The sequence below is a fragment of the Sinohyriopsis cumingii genome, chromosome 19 (genome assembly GCF_028554795.1).
Source record: "Sinohyriopsis cumingii isolate HCF-2022 chromosome 19, ASM2855479v2, whole genome shotgun sequence".
Classification (NCBI taxonomy): domain Eukaryota; kingdom Metazoa; phylum Mollusca; class Bivalvia; order Unionida; family Unionidae; genus Sinohyriopsis; species Sinohyriopsis cumingii.
In genome coordinates, this window is record NC_142979.1 from 54,122,613 (window position 1) to 54,140,259 (window position 17,647).

Genomic DNA, 17,647 nt, shown 5'->3' on the forward strand with positions numbered 1-17,647 from the left:
CGGCTTCTTTATTTCCCTCAGACAACAGAGCGACGAAATTCATCCTATTCGGTAACTGTCAGATTATTCCGTAAATTACCATAATGTTGAAAAGTTAGAGTTATATCCCTTTGCACACATGAAATATAGAAATAACACCGCTTCTTAAATCAACGTGAAAAGCAATTTTGTCGTTGTCATTCTTTTCCATTGCTTGATTCGACATTGTAAATATCAGAAGCAGACGGCAGAGCAATTCTTTCTATGTCCGTATATGTGCAGTTGTGCAAACACCCATTTGCTAAAAATGGACTTGTCCAGGAACTGGAAATGGATCTGAGCGTGGCTGTCGTTATATTGAAAACTTGCGTTCAACATGAAACGCGCAGAAGATGAGGTGTTAGAGCCTCCCTGGTCATAGTCAGGTTAGAAATTATAAATTAATATATGACATGAGTAAGTTATGTCCATTTCTGATCTAACGTTTACTTTTTATTATTGACATCAGTAGGGGGTACAAACAAACGGACAGATATAGCCAGACTAAGTTCTGAGATGTTTGTGCTTGTGCATATTCTTCTTACATTCAGACTTGCACTGATTGAAGGTATAATATTAGCTTACACTTCAGTTTGTTAGTAACCACTCTCCCATTTTAAAAATCCACAAAAAACAACAACGAAAAAACAAACAAACAAAAAAAACCCCCAAAAGCAACAACAAAACACCAAAAAAAATAAATAAAACAAAAAAAAAAACAAAAAAAAAAACAAAAAAAAAACAAACAACAAAACAAACAAAACAAAGCAAAAACAAAACTGAAAGCATCAGTGATATAGGCCTAAAATGAAATAAAATGCACAAAACTGGTTATTCTATTCAGGTGGCGCTCTACAGTTTCGTATTTTGCATAGGTTAGGATTTTAAAGAAAAAGAATTTCCCTGGCTTTCCTCACTGGTTATGCTGGCTGTTTTAAAAAGACCTTGTATATCTTAGGTATAATTCAACGAACCTTTAATTCCCTTTATTTTGGTATATGATTGATGGGTGTAATATGGGTTATAGAGTATACAGCTTGGCCTTACTCCAGATGTGCACCTTTCAAAAAAGTGCTAGCTCCACTTGGTCATTTTCACTTCCTGAACTTCAGAGGTAAATTGTATATAAAAGAGCCGATAACCTTTTTTACATTTTATGTATTTGGTAATTCATTCATTGCCCTTTCAGAAGCTGGTATTGTCTAGTCTGGCAAAATTCATTTTCCCTATTTTAATAGCTGCTATGGATAGTGCACTTTAGACAAATTCAGGCTGGTTTTTTTTTTTTTAGCACAAGGGAGCATTCATTTTAGCTAGCAGTGTGTTTAAATCATGTACAATTTCCAAAAGTACAATATCCAAAGAAATATCATCCACATTACATTCATGTAGCATAGAGGTATGCCACCATTCTCTCCATTGTGCATGTTTTAAATGCAAACAGCTTCACCTTACATACGTCACTCTCTCAATAGTACATAGTAACTGGTGAGCGCCCCCTCATATATTTATCTTGTTTGCGTTTTAGACAAGCAGACAGACCCTCACTGTCCTTTTCCGGTTTCTGGAATTCTATACCCAACCTACACTCTCTCAAAAATGCTCGCCGTCTGCATTCAATATTTGCCATGTCTAGGCCTAGTTTTAATTTTTATTTAAAAAGAGAACAAAATCAAAAGGTCGAATTCTTACACACACGTGTTATTAGAGATGTAATTCCCAAAGATAAAGGTCACTGGCCACCTATATTGTACAAACGTGTAATATTATTAAAGTCATAAAAACGCATTTATGATGTATGCACGCCATAAAAATGTGTAATTAGACTTCAAAATCAGCTTTTTTAAATGATTTTTTTTTTCTTCGGCAATCTCAGTAAACAATCAGTAGTTTCGGCGTGCCAAAAACGGATATGACGTACATTTATCCCTTCTGTTCAACCACAGGAGTCTGACGTTTTATCAATAAAGTACGGCGAAATCTCTAACAATATGAAATCCCCTTATCAATAATATAAGTGTTTATTTATATTCAAGTGTTTAATTTTCCCACGTAAATATCTATGTGATATATCTTACGATAGTGCTTTTGTACCGAAAATATGGTGCACTGTGTTGCATATGGATGTAACCAAAAGAGTGATGATGGGACAAAAGTGTTCTTTCTTTCTCCGAAAGACCCTGTTTACCACAAAAAGTGGATTGAAGCTGTGGGATCAAATAGGGTGAGGGATATGAATGTCCTAAGTCCTCCTAAATCCCGTAGAATGCTCTATGGTGCATATATGAGAAGAGGAATAGAAAGAGTGTAAGTAAATTATATCAAATAAAGGAGTACAGTAATGTTACTGCAGATATAAAATATTAATGTTTAATATAATCATAATACTTTTTGAACATGCAGAGTGTAGACCTTGATCAAACACTTTATTGAGCATTATTATAACCAATATGAACTCAAACGGAAATAAAAAGAAGATATATTAGGTGTTACTCTGGGATGTTATACACACACACACACACACACACACACACACACACACAGATATATATATATATATATATATATATATATATATATATATATATATATATATATATATATATATATATATATATTATAATAATAATAATAATGAGGACTTTGTATAGCGCCTAATCTTTAGAAGCTCTAAGCACTTTACAACATTAGACAACACCTATAAGATAAAAAACATATATTGATATGATTACAAAAACAAACAGCATGAAATTAGAAAACAAGAAATATATATATACCTTATTTACCTTATATATCGGGACACGATACAAAAATTATTTTTTTTCTGTCCCAGAACTGATGGTGAAACTTTTTTCCTCAAGGTATATGTCCCAAAACTGAAGAAACGAAATAGTTTTATGTTGAATTTATGCACCCCTCCCATTGAACGGTACAATAAAATAGATAAACAAAACACTTATCTGAAAATAAAATGAAAGAAACTAATCTTGATTGGTATAATTTATTCCTTCTTTTTTCATCATGCGAAATTTATTAAAGAACAAAAAATATATCCACGAACTCCGTAAATGTAGCAGATGCCGGCTGGCGTATGCATCCTTAGTGTAGTGTGAATCGCTTACGTCAAAAAACGAAATCGCAAATGAGACTTAAATATCATCCGATCGCTTGAAGGCACCTGCCACTGACGCATGGTACGTTATAAGGTGCAAAATGACCAAGATTACATTGTATCAATGTTAACTATACGACGGTATCTTGCAAATTAAAGTCATTATTTGAAAATACACTCACTGTGGGTACAAATTATAATCTTTTCGCTAGCATGGGTTGCAAAAGTATTATTACAGCTAGTTATTGCTGTGTGTATTATTTACCTGACGACCATTAATCAAGGTTTGTATCAGTTATCAGTTATGATTACATATGGCAAACAAATGGAAGCCTGGGTGATGAATAAACACAACTGGCAGCGAGCAATAAACTCGTTGCTTAAACTTACCGACAGGATATCAAATACAAAGGTTATTTTATTACAAAGCAAGCCAACCCCGGAAAGTGACTTTGGATTCTTTAAATTGTGCTATTTTTTTTGTAATGTAGTCGGCTGATATAAGGAAACTAACTTTGGTTCCTTTGGATTCTTTTAAGTGTGCCGATTTCTTTTTTTTTTTTTTTTTTACAAAGTCGTCCGACATAGGGAAGCCAGCATTGATTCCCATTTACCTGTATTAATGGGAATATTGAAAATAAATTGAAAGAATGGAACAGTTTTGAAAGTGACACAATCTAGTGCGTCAAGCATGCATATCGATATAAGGCTGAAGAGTAAATTAGTTTTCAACAGCTTCATCTAAATGTTCCCTGTCTATAGTGTATAGTTGTTTTTACGACAACAAGAACATGCATTTCGTCTTGTGGGGATAAATGTACGTCATTTCCGGTTGGCGTCCTCTGTAGGTGGGAAATCAGAGCTAAGGGGAAGTGTGAGGGTTGTTATGGTTAGGGTGCTCCCAATATTTTATTTAAATTATTGTAGAAGTCCCACCCAGGCTAGATTTTGGTTGGAAGTTAAATTAGTGAAAGATAGATGTAAAGTTCAGAGCTCCCGGTCAGCAATAGCGACGGTTAAATAATTGAATATACAAAAATGTGAAATTCAACGAATAACAACTTAATAACAATTCAGTAGTCAAATGATTAAAATTTCCCAACTATTCTCCGTCCGCTCGAACCTTTGATAGCATATTACATCACTTGATTAGTAGTGTGAGGTAGACTTCCACCTGTCCTTGTATTCTACTCATCTGTGTATTCTTCTCTCCTATTCCTCCCAATTCCTTTTCCTGTTCCTCCTGACTTTCTCCAAATTCCTTCACCTCCTCGACTTCTCTATACTCCATCTCCTCCTTCTCCACTTTCTCCTCCTCGACTCCTTTTCCTCCTCCTCTACCGTCTATACAACTTCTCTCCACCGACTAGACTATGGTCGACTCCGACTGCTCTACTAGCTTCACTTTCGTCTCCACGTCTTGAAGACTCTGGACTCAATCGAACCCGTAGTTCTGTGTTCCCTAAAAGCTTCATTTTCGAAGCTTTGTCTTTCCTTAGAATTTGTTTCTAAGTTTACCGCCGAATTACGAGTGGCTTTCTCGGAATAATCATATTTGGTCAGCAATCATCCCAGGAGAACTACTAACCTTTTTTTAGAGTTGTGAAGTTATAATTCGGATCTAAATTGTAATCACACCCACTATCTCCATTCCAGTTGGATATCGTTGTGAACCGATCCAATCAAACTTAGCGGACAATGTCCTTCTCGCTGTCTGTCAATGTGGGGACGGATGAGAACACGCCTCGTCCCCCCCCCCGCGTGGGCTTCCATTTGATCTTAGGACAAAGCTTTAACACATAGGCGAGAAATCGTGCGATCTAACGCCTGTGCCTCTTTAAGATTCCGTTCTTCCGGCTGCTCACGGTAACCTAGCTTAAGAGATTAACTCTAGCCTGCGACACTGTTTAGACATCAAACACATGGCCGCGGCAATATATAAATGTCTTAATACATGGGCTTAGCAAACGTGACAGAATATAACAGTGGTCTATTCTTCTATTTCGAGTAATTAAATTATTGTTCTTTGCACTTGATAATTTCTTGTTTTTTGTGTGCGAGTATACTTACTTTTAATCGTGTAATTTAAATCTGATGCTAAAAGAAAAATGGTAGAGTATGGCCGGTGACCTTTAAATTTAAGTAATTATTCAGACCTTATCATTCTATTGTCTGAAAATATGGCATCGTCCCCGCAAATATGGCCCTCGTATTGTTAAAGAAACTCGTTTGTTTTGAAACTTGCTGAAGATGTCAATGTTGGAGATCCCCTAGTCACAGTTAAGTTAGAAACTATACATTGATGAATGGAATGACTAAGTCTTGTGCATTTTTAAAACAAATATCCTAGATGCTTTTCCTTTTTAAACACAGTAAGGAACTTACAAACGGGAAGACCTTTGAACTCCATTGAAGAAGTTTCACATAGTTTGGAAATGGGGATTTACCTCAGCTTATTTAGCACACACATCCAACTAACAAACTACTCTCACTATTTAGAAATCACTCTACTTATTATGACGTAAATTGTAGCGTTTAAAATTCATTGCAACTTTGAGTGGAAATATACATTAAAAAATAAAAAAATAAAAACAACAAAACAAACAAAACTCTATCACACTAAGTACTTTAAACAAGGAGTCTAAACGTACTTCATAACCCATTATTATAACCATCTGGGAATTTCACTAATTACTTTGGTACATAATCGTTTTTCCTATAATTCTGAAAAATGCATGTTCGGTCTTTGCAGCGGAGAAACGGCTGCGATATCTTGTAAAGTCTTCCCTTCAGAAGAAGTTAATCCTTTTCTTTAATGATACTTAATCTAAGGTTGATTAGCTCCAAACATTCCTTTGGTTTTTCTGTATTTGCCCCTAAATTAATCATGTAACCATTCTTTACAGGTCAAAACCAACGGCCATCCAACCCGGGCATTCCACTTACCCAGAGATTACTGGATATATATTTATTTATGAGGATACTAATTTATATTGGTTGCAAATCTCTCTCTCTCTCTCTCTCTCTCTCTCTCTCTCTCTATATATATATATATATATATATATATATATATATATATATATATATATATATATATATAGTGCTGTAGGAGTCTGAACCATCTCTCATTGGTGGAAGTTAAAGCAGTGGCATAGCTAGGATATGTTGGCCTCTACACAAAGCTTACCGATGGGCCCCTGCAATGTTAATAACTAGGATATTTGGGCCCCTATGCAAAGCTTATATTTGAACCCCTGTAATATTGATAGCAATTTTCCGTGTCCAAAATTACGGTATTTGATGGGTGGTATATTGCCTGTTCCTGGTTTCTTTCGGAACCATTTCGAGTTCATAAAGTCCGTAAAAGGCATGTTGGAATGGTCAATAGGTTTAACATGGGAACGGTATTATAGCCTCAAAGGGTCAAACATTTATAGTCTCAGAGGGTTAACAGTCCCCGTATGTAAATCTATGGAGTCTAAAAATTTATGGCCTCAACGGTTTTTACGCCTCAAACGGAAATAGTGTTGTTAAAATTTATATCTACTATCCAAGTATATACCATTACAATCCAACACACCAATAGACATTTCAAACACACCACATATACAATCAAACAAGCTTTTTTTATTACTACTGAAACTCTCCCCCATAATCCAACGAAAGGGGTAGGAAGTGTTGATAGACACACTGTTATACCCTTACACACATGCAAGTACAATAGAAGGGTAAAGTGGCGGGGGTGAAGTTGTTGCTGTCAGCAACATAGACATACACAAACAAAATATACATAAAACTAAAACATTTGTCAAGTAAGATTAGGATCTCTATTTTCTAGATATCTGGGTGGCCCCGAAAAGGGCCGTTAGAGTTGATAGCCAAAGTTAGTTAACGCACACACCACAATGATTTACTATTCTTCTCAAACTTCTTCGCATTGCCGGTCCATACATCAATACTCACTTTATCAACGCCTGCCTTTCCACATACTCTTTTCTTCCACATAGCCCTGTCGGTAATCTTGTTGATGGTCTATGATAACTTCACATAGAATATATCGTCTGGGTTAAACTATGGAGGGGGGTTACCGCCATAATTCTACAGGAACGGCTGTATGTTTAATGGAGGGCTGAAGCTTTCCCTTCTACGTCTTTCATATTCAGTTATACCGCATATGTCTCCCAGGACCATGAGTTTCCACTGGTGGTATTTTTTAATTGGATTGGACTGTACTCCATGGAATTTCTGAAGTTCGTTTATCAGCATCGCCAAGATTGGTATTGGGCAGCCATAAAAAAATCGTCGCCCCGGGTGCTGATGTCTATAATGGCTTCAGTGGCATCATCATATTTTTTAACGTTTATCTTTCCTAGTGCTCCATCATAATAGATCTTTTGATGGGCCTCAAGTATAGTCCGGAGTGCGTCTGTGGAAAAAAAAAAGACCGCGTTCCTATTTTGATGTAGGTATGAAAGGCCCCATACATCAAGTTAGTCAGCCACATAGCTATTTATGTCTGTTTGAAATGTGGCTTGGTCAGTCTTGGTATGGCCACTTCTTGTTTTTTGTTTCTTTAGTGTCTTTTTTCGCAGCTCTTAGCAGTCTTTCTCTACTACTTTCTGGTGGTGTACACGTTTTTAGTCTGGTGCCAGTGGTTGCTGACTTGGTTGTAGTTGATGTTGATGTTGCTTCAGTTGTAAGTGTAATGGGCTGTTGTTTCTTGATACGCTCACTAGTTTTGGTTGTTGTTGTTGTTGTTGATGTGAGTTTCCCAGGATCGGGAGCAATTTTTCCGCTAGATGGTTTAGGGGGTGCCTCAGTAGGAGCTGTCAGTGAGTCTGCTACTCGAGTTGTTGAAGTTGTTATTCCAGTTTTAGGTTTAGCAACAGCAGTTGTTGAAGTTGTTGTTGTTGATGTTGTTGTTAAACCCGTGTCCATTAGCTGGCTAAGATTGGTAACGTGTGGCGGTACTGGGATAGTAAAAGGAATTGTTTCCTTTCTTTTCTCCTCCCTTGGGGTGCCCTCAAATACCATTGACTCCTTTCCATTAGTTGAATGACTTTATTTCACCTCCATGTCCCTTTCTTGAACCTCTTTTCCATTTCTGGTGGAGATTTCAACTGTTCTTGTTGCCACTTGAATATTTGGAGGTGATTTGACAGATGTTTACATCATTCCGTGGGGGGAGTCGTTAAATTGCTGACACTGGGAGTCACTTGCAGCTGGGTGTATACATTCTGTTGTTGTGAGTCGTACTCCCTCTGCGGTGCCTCAATTTCTCTTCTTGGTGTCTGTCTTCTTGGGGGCGCATTTCTCCAATTTCTTCTATTGGCACTTCTCCAATTGCATTTACTATCTTCTTTGCATATCAGCAAAAGTATAGCTCTCTTTGCTTGAGCACGAAGGCTCCATCCTGTTGCAACTTGGAGGCTTAACCCCCTTATCGCGTTCAAGGCTTGTATAGGGAAAATGGCTCCCATCACTGACTCTCTTAATAAATCTGGTGCTTCTTGCTGTTTCGTTAGACGATAACGTGGGAGTCAAATTGACGAGCGCTCCCTTTATATTTGTCAAACATGGACGTGAAGGAAAACATATTGTCACCAAATCTTACATTGCCCATATCATTACTCAAAGAAACATGGAACGCGCGGACTTAAAATAAACACTCACTCACTTTTTTACTTACAAACCCTAACTACTATCAAAACTCACTGACGACGTGCTTATACACACACTTCTAAAAAAGTCTAACAAACAAAGTGCTTCTATTTTTTAACTTGCTAACATATCATTGGCAATTGAATTTGTATCTCTTTTCTAGAGTACTGAGATAGCCCTGAAAAGGGCTGCTTTTTGTGGACGAGGAGTATTGGCAATATTTTATTGTCTAAATTTGCGTCCCCGTCTGACGACAGGCTTTCTCACTGGATAGGGTCTGCTTCTTCGGAAAGAGAAGGAGAACTCTTTGGTGTTTACATGGCAGTCGACAAAATCTCTGTCTGGTTCCTGCTGCTGCTGTTGCTGCCGTTCTCTCTGATCTCTCTGCTTCTGAAGTATGTACTTCTCAGTCCATTCTTCCTTTTCTTTCTTGGTTTCCTCTCTGAAGAGCTGTTCTATCAGGTCTTCAGTCACTTTTAACATTCTGACATTCTCCATTTCTTCAGGCTTAGGTATCAGGCTTTGCCTGACACGATGTAAATTCTTGTAAGCTTCGATCAGCTTGGCTAACCTTGAGCACATCTTCATAGGAGGATGAGTCAACAATGGATGGTCACAATGGAGACGGCCCCACTTTACATGGTTCAAGCTCAGACGCGATATAAAACATCTCTGCACTATTTAGAGGCGGAACGCTATGATAGTTTGATTTGAGGGTGAGGGATAGAGAGAAGTTAAAGAGTATGGTTCATCATAAAATTGCAAACAAACGACAGCCGCTTTTTCTCAAAACACAACACTTTTATTCAAATAACAAACAACCAACAATTCACAATCAACCGTAAACATTTTTTCAAACAATCAAATAAACTAACACACATTTTTGTTCTAATAACAATCTATTTTTGACAAGGTTGACAACGTTGTGAACTGAAGCTAAACTTCCACTGATGGTAGTCATTGGGCCATTGATGTATACTATGTTTCTTAGCTAAAGACAAAATATAACCATAATGTTCACAAAACCATCGATCTACTTTGTCATCGTTTCTAGATGAGTGAAAATCAGAACAAGTCACTAAATGTTCTAAAGAATATCCAAGACTCTGTTGATGAAGGAAATACACACAATATTGTCCACACACCATGGAATCTGTGCCTTGTAATTTCACATCATTGAATCGTGTCGTCTGGGCATTTCTTCTCATAAAGTCGATGATGTCGTCTTCTAAAGGTGGCAATCTACACGAATCAAAATACTACACACAACCTTCTTTAGGAAAGTAGACGGCTACCTAGTGGGTTCCTGGGAGATGACTTTCGTCCGTGTTGATGACATAAGCTTGATGGTCTTGAGGTTTGCGATGAGGCAGTTCATCTTTACCACACACGACAGGATTCCAAGAAGCAGTGTGCGCACTATGGTTCAAAAGGTAATAAAGTTCCCAGGTATCCATTTTTTGTGTTGCTTTCTTGTTTGTTCTTGTTTTTTCTTCACAGGTAATGATAAGTGATCAATTCAATCCTGACTTTTTGCTTGAAAATGTCTGACAAGTAACCGTTTCTTCGCTTCGTCTCCGCACTCTGAGCCAAAAGAGCTTCGATGTGATGGATCTCTAGAGTCTTCAGTGGAGGAGTGGAATGATCACTCAAGTCTTTATACCACTGATGCAACACGGCGTCTTCCGGGATGAGTCTCTAAGCTTCGTCCATATACTCGTCTAATTTTTCTTTTTGACTCAGCATCAGACATTTATCGTGTTGAATTTGACTGGGATGATCTTTTGACATCCATAGCACTCTTTCTTGATCAATTCCGTAATTGTTTCTGTCAGGTATTTGGCAAAACAGGAGACTAAATGTTGTTCTTTTTCTGGCCATCTGGACTTTTCGTCTTTGTCTTGGGGTTTTGCTTCCAATGAATCCTTCTATTCCATTTCCATGGATTCTCCACTATTCAAAGTGAGATAACAGTCTTCCATAGATTCTAATAGTCTAGAATGACTTCTGTCAAACTGTTGATTTCTATGGTATTGTCGAATTAGGCATACAGGATGACGTTCACCGTCTCAGATAAAGGTCTAGCAAACTGAAGTTCCACTCGAATCTGACCTGATTTTATAGGGTGGACATGTCCCTCGTCGCTCCCTTGGTCAGTAGTGAAATCAAAAGCCCACAAAGCGTATCCTCCTGCATAATCCTCGTACGTAATGCCATGACTGGTGTTGGTCCCTAACTGTCCGGTGGCTTCGTACAGGGACAAGTACGACTTCAAGTAATTCATCTTGACACTAAAGCCAGGTTCGAAGGGTCTGGTACACAAGGTCTTGCCATCGCAGCTGAATTCGATCATGGACACGTCTTAGTGCTGAAACTCGAAAGGACTTTGATTGTGGACTCCGTTGAAGGCTGCGTTGCTCACGATACCAACGATTAATCGCTTGGGTAACTGTCCTTGCAACAGATGTTCTTCGAGCTTGGACCGGAGTCCAGTATCAGTGGTGGAGGTTTTCACTTCCAAACGTCATATCAGATACTTGGCGGTCGTTCTGCTCAAAGTGACTTAATGTTGTTTCCCACTTTATGTAACACTTCCACACGTCGTACGTAGAGTCTGTCTTCCTCGATGTAGGTTTTATAATCGGCAGCATCAGCCATCAAATGGAAAGTAGTACTGCTGAGATTCGGTCTCAGGCGAACATCCACGCCGTTCAGCAAATACTTCTCTTGTAACCACATGTCCAAATGCTAGCGGTCCATCAGTTCTAAACTTTCGCTTCCAGCAATTTTCTTTTGACGTGCGTCAAATCCCTTATTGGTGCAATCTTTAGCTGCCACCTCATCGAACTTGCGTTTAACTGGGGTCAGACACGATTCCGTCGTCTTCGCTAGGAATGCCTTCCACAAACACGATAGAATCGCCTTGACTTTCACGCAAGAGGCTGTACGTCGATAGCCACTCTTTGTAACACCATACGATCCGTTGAGGTGGACAATCGATCAAATAATGTTTATGTTCGATCGAACTTTTGACAAATTCGGTTTTTCCTTAATCACTAGGTTCAGCAATTAACATGTTCAAGGGATGGCGAAGATACAAGGCCTCCCAACTGGCACGATCTAAGTGTTCGTCGATGACTTTGAAAGTGGAGGAAGAGGGATCAAAGACAGCAGAGGTACCCATAGTGCAGGGAATGTCACTTTTGACACAAAGACAGACAAGGCAAGAGTTTTAATACTTTCCCAGGACACGTTTATTGCAAGTTAAAATGGAACAACACGAAATACAAAAATACATAAAAGCCAAATGGTTAAGTACAATGATTAAATACACATAAAAACGATCAAAGTGGAACATAAACAAGTCACTGTACAACATGTATTTGGTAACCAAGGTGTTCTAGGGACAGTGTGTAATATTCTTCCAGTCTCTACATTGGGTACAGTCACACAGGTGTCCTTCCGGAATGGTCTTTCGGGAATGCCCATGACAGTCCTGTCCTGAAGGGAATGGTTGTCCTCGGCGACGAGTTCTTCTAGCGCTATCACTAACACAGGTTTAAAAGTTACTTTTTTCCTTGGGCATTTGAATTGAGAATCACAACTCTTGAGCGTAATGGGCCACTTCTTTGGTCTAAGCCTCGAAACTCCAACTTTTCCAATCCCGTACATCTGTCCAATGAGGGTGTAAGTCACTAGAGGTCGAGAAGTATCGAGATGAAAACGCAAGGCTTTGAACAAAATTAGTTTCTCGTGCTCATTTAAAGAGACCACTTTCATGTTTTATTTGGTGGCAAGTACTGTTCGTAAAGAGCCCACAAGGAACCGGCTGGTAAACGATGTCCCAGGAAGGAAGTAACTAAGACACAAACCACACGTCGACCCCAATTCAATGCACACAGTTCTCGTAATAAGTGTTGGTAATTCCCCACCGTCTCAATAGTGTCATTGATTTCCTTCCACGGAATTTGTTGTGTCACAAGTGATAAAGGTTGTGGCTTGGTAGCCCGTTTTTATACACTCTTTTGTTGGAGGTAATAAGTGTCTTTTTTGCACAAAACTGATCGTACCTCCAGCAGCCAAACCAAATTGTTTAGTCACTAGTTCACACACTACACATCGCACAGAATATTCCTCTGGAGACGAAATTTGATTTTGATGATCCACTAACTCTTCCTGTGATACTCCTTGTATCATGGCCAACATCTGACAAGTAGACACCAAAGTTTTCTGGTTCCCGTTCAGTCGAACAATGTCTGACCATTGGAACGTTTTTAAATGAATATAAATGATTTAGTCACTAACAATTCGTTCAGAAGTTTCCTCTTGAACTAAATTTACGTTGTGTGAATGATTTTGGTAACCCTCTTCTTCTGGGATTCGTTGTATCAAATATAATCAAAAGTAACAAACCAATCCTTCGTGCCAACGTGTAGTTGATCAATGTTTGATCGCTGGAACACTTTTATCTGAATCAATCCTTTTAGAGGTTTCAGGTACGAGTGGTTTAAACAACATTGACGTAACGGATGCAATTGTTCTTTGCGTTTCACTTGCATTTTGACCAGTTCTCGGTAAATGCGTTCTCTGAGCTCCACAGGGAAACCATGAATGTTCTCTTGTAAAGTATCCATGATCATATCGGTTAGTATTATTTTATTTAAAATCTTCTCCTAGAGCGAAAGTAATGAGTGAGTAATTTCTGACTACTGCCATTCAGGTTAAGATTCAAGAATGTCTATACAATTTTCTGATTTAAACGGTCTAAAGTGGAATAATAGGATGAGAACACACTTGATCCAGAGAAATCTGACCCGTTTGTTGACTTCTTTCACTTTCCTCTTGTGAATTTCTCGACACAAAAGTTCTACAGTCACGAATTAAGATTTTGATCTGGCGAGTCCTTGCCAAAATTCCTTGTAGATCTTTTCTTGCAGTTCGTTTGGTAATCCTTGAATATTATTTTTTAAATGGGGTTTAAATACTTGTCTAGGTGTTGTCCAAAGTTTGAATCCTAGCCAAGCTGGTTTGTTAAACGACATGGTATGCCACTTCAGTGACTCGATCCCACTAAAGGTAGATAGTGACAACCCGGAGAACATCGAACATGTTCCACGTAAGCCGAATCTTTCTGCTTCCACTGGTGTAGTGACACACCACAACTGAAGCGCTTGGTTTTATCCCCTTCTCCCAAGTGGAAAATCCGGCTCTGGCTAATTCTTCGGGGGTGGGTCCTCCTAAATATTCAGGCCATCTTCCTTGGAAGGTTTGGAATCGACTTTCAAAGTTGCAGTATTCAGGCAAACGCAAAGGGAACGAATATTCGTCTTTCACTGGTTCATTTCGATGAGGGTAGGGTGACATCCGCAGGCGTTTGCTCAGTTTTGGCTTGGTGATAGCTGCATGGTTTCAAGTGGAGGATAACATTGACCATGAAAACCAGTGAGGAGCCCAAGATGACGAGTGGCATCGCTTTTGGATCCGTCCGGTTTGACATGGACAGCATCCCCTTCCATGGTAGGTGTAGTGGTAATAGTAGTAGTAGTTACAGCAAAGTTCCCATTATCCTTTGATGCACTTGAGAATCACCAAACTTGAATAATATCTGATGAAAAGGATTGAACTTTATCGCTTGGTCTTGGCAGTTACAATGAACTATCGGTCTTGGACGTTGTCCCTTTTTATATGCTGACCAATATCGACGTGACCGTACGTAAAGCGAAGTGGTTGGGAAGCCACGTTCGCTTCTGGTAGATAATTTCATACAATTTTTCCAAGGGTCAACTGACGATTTGGTGAGTGGGTAAACGTACAATCTTGTGCGGTTCGAAGGTGGTTACTTTAAAGTTTCCATCCTGACAAGTCTGCAAGGCTTCTGTCAATAGGCCAATGTTCACCACTCGACTGTTGCGATAATTGAGAGTCAATCCTTTCACTTTAAACTCCGTATGCTCTTCTCCTTGTTTGTCCCGGTATTCGTAGCCGTAATTTTTAGGACCGCCACTAGCAAAACTTAGAATTTTGTCGCCGGGGTTTTCTTCTTTCCAGGCTCCTAAACGGTCTCCTTCGATGTCAGGGTGACGTTGACTCAGGCTGTCAGTGTAGATGCAACTGTTCGTGTCAAAGTACAGGACACGATCTCCTAACAGTTATAAAGCTTCGTACAATTTTAAGCGAGCATGGGCTGTCACGTAAGCCGCAATGATGACATTTCCAAATTCGACGGCCTATACAAAGTCCAGTTCTTCTTCGTAATTGACTAAGATCAAGTTCTCACGAAGGACGTCCACGTGTTTCATGTATTTGGTTTTGTCGTGAGTCATCTGGAAGTAGCGACAAGGTTCTGTCAAACACTCAGTCTTGGGGAAACACAGTTGCTGTGCCATTTTACCCCATAAGCAATTTAATATCACTTTGGCAAACGATCACCTGCCTTCGTTTTCCTCAATGTGGTCTAAAGAGATGCCTTCCTGCTCCCAGTATTTCTCTTTGAATTTCTTTTGGTTCTCGCAAGTGTGGCCCCAGGAAGGATAGCCGCTGGCTTCTTGTTTCAGTTTCAGAAAGACAGCGACGTAGACTGCGAAAATGCCTCTCTGAATCTCGTCGTCCTTGTGGTACTGTTCTGTTTTGGGAAAGTGGTAAATTTAGTACACTTCTAACAGCTGGTCTCCCATGTCCAGAGCTTTGAACAATTCTACGCTGACCCACTTTCCCGTCAAGGCGCGTTCTTCCTGGATTTGCTGAAAAGGTTGGTCTTGGTTGCACGTTTTAGCACAAATACGGCACAAGGGAAACATCAGTTTTCCTTGGCAATGGTGAGGTAAAACTTGATGGCACAAGTCCGTGGGAGGCAAGACTTTACATTTAATCAATCCTTCGTATTGGCGAATGTTGTCCAGTTGAATTTGTTCCGTCAACAATTGCAGGTGCCCTGCAGGAAAGCGACAATATTTGCACACGTAAAGATACAACAAACACACGTCCAAGTCTTTGATTTCTTCTCCTTTCCCCTCGTCAGCGTGGTACAACAAACAGGTGGCATTCGTCCGTCCTCCGTACAAACTTTCTCGCTGGTTTAGTGGGTGCATCAATTGTAACGTTCCACGATGCGTTTAAACTCGGGATCCGTTTTCAAACGGTGATCGTATTCGTGTTCCCACATTTCCACCATTTGATATCATTGTTGTTCTAACTTCAAGCGCAGCTGGCAAGTGGCCTCGTACAAGTTTTCCATGGTCCGTTGTAAAAACTGATTTTTAGTGTCACGTTCAGGGTAGCAGATGGGACATCCGTGAAATAAGCAACCGTTAAACTCGTACACGATCTTTGCGTTTTCTAAGTCCCAACCATCCACCGAATACGTACCTATGGTGTTCTCGCCTCCTTCGTTGCGGGCATGTTGGACCCATATGTCTTCCTTGTCGCACATATAATGTATCCAGCGTAGGGCTTTGACCGAGTATTGACGTTTGACAAAGTTGTTCGTTTGAGAACAGATGACAGCCAGGGTGTTTTCAGGGATGAATCGTTCACGGTATACTAATCAACACGCTTTGGCGATGGTGGAGGCATTTTTCAAAGGATCGATCCCTCCGTGTGCTATGAATAATTCTCGAAATATTCCACAGCAACGCCGTAAAATGTCCACGGCAGAACGACAATACTTTAACATTTCTTCCTGAAAGTCGAAGGGGTCCGAAGCGTGAGCCTGGTACCAAGCGTATAAAACTTCTCGCTGTTCGGCACGCATGTTGTCTGGGTCGTAGTCGTGAGCCTCAGGCCAATGGGGTAGAATAGCATGATGATTGTCCTCGGTATTTTTGTCATTCCAAGCGTTTTAGGCATCCGACTCAAAAGCATGGCCAAGTAGCTCATCGAATCTTTAAACTGTACTTGTCCCGCTTGCAAGGAAATGATTTTGGCTCCGTTGAAAGTTACTTTAGGACGTTCGGTGCTTTGTTCCGTATAGTATCTCAAAAGAAACTGTCCTTTTTATCCCAAGAAATTGTGAGTCTTTACCGTGGCAATGACATTCTCCGTAACGTTCAATGTGCTCTTGGTTCCACGTCTAAGATCCATTGGGGGAAATCGGCAAGCGTGTTCGATACACGAAAGATTTTTTTCCCTTCCTCCAGGAATCTTGCTGCAGTTAAAGCAATGACTAAAGATAGGTTCTTGGATGCACTTCTCGCATGCTCGATTAGATTTGCAGAAATTAGGATTGTGAATGCCGGTCTCTTGAATGCATATTAAATCGAAAAAGATGAAATTTACTTTCTTCCGGTCATCTTACTTCTCCTCCTGTTTGGAATGGTTTTTCTGAATGTAGCATTCGTGTTCCAACTCCTCGATGTGGTGACAAATGTGACAACGTTTCTTTCCTCGACAAACATGTGCCTTGGAATTATTGTTACGTATGCATTGTTCACAAGTAGGGCACAATCTCAGCAGTTGAAAAGCACTTTTGTGCTGTGAACCTTGCGTCTTCAGATGTTGTTGGTAACAAGCAGGGCTGAAAAAAGTGCGCTGACAAGCAGGGCAATAGACTCGTTGAGTGGCCAAACATCCTGAGCATTTCGATCCACAATGCTTGTGTTGCTTTCAGTTGTTATAGCCATAGTCACATTTGTCACAATAATAACTGTATCCCAGGAATGCAGTGATACTGGTGATGGCATCGAAATGTTCATCGTGATGACAGATGTGAACGTATTTTCCGTCTTTAAAATCTTTGCCTCGAAACAACGAAGGTTCGCGTACTTCTTGAGGGTACACTTTCAATGTGTAGCGTGTAACCAAGACGTCTTGCAATTTTTGCATTTCAGGAATGCCACAGGGTGTGTCTTTGGATAGTCC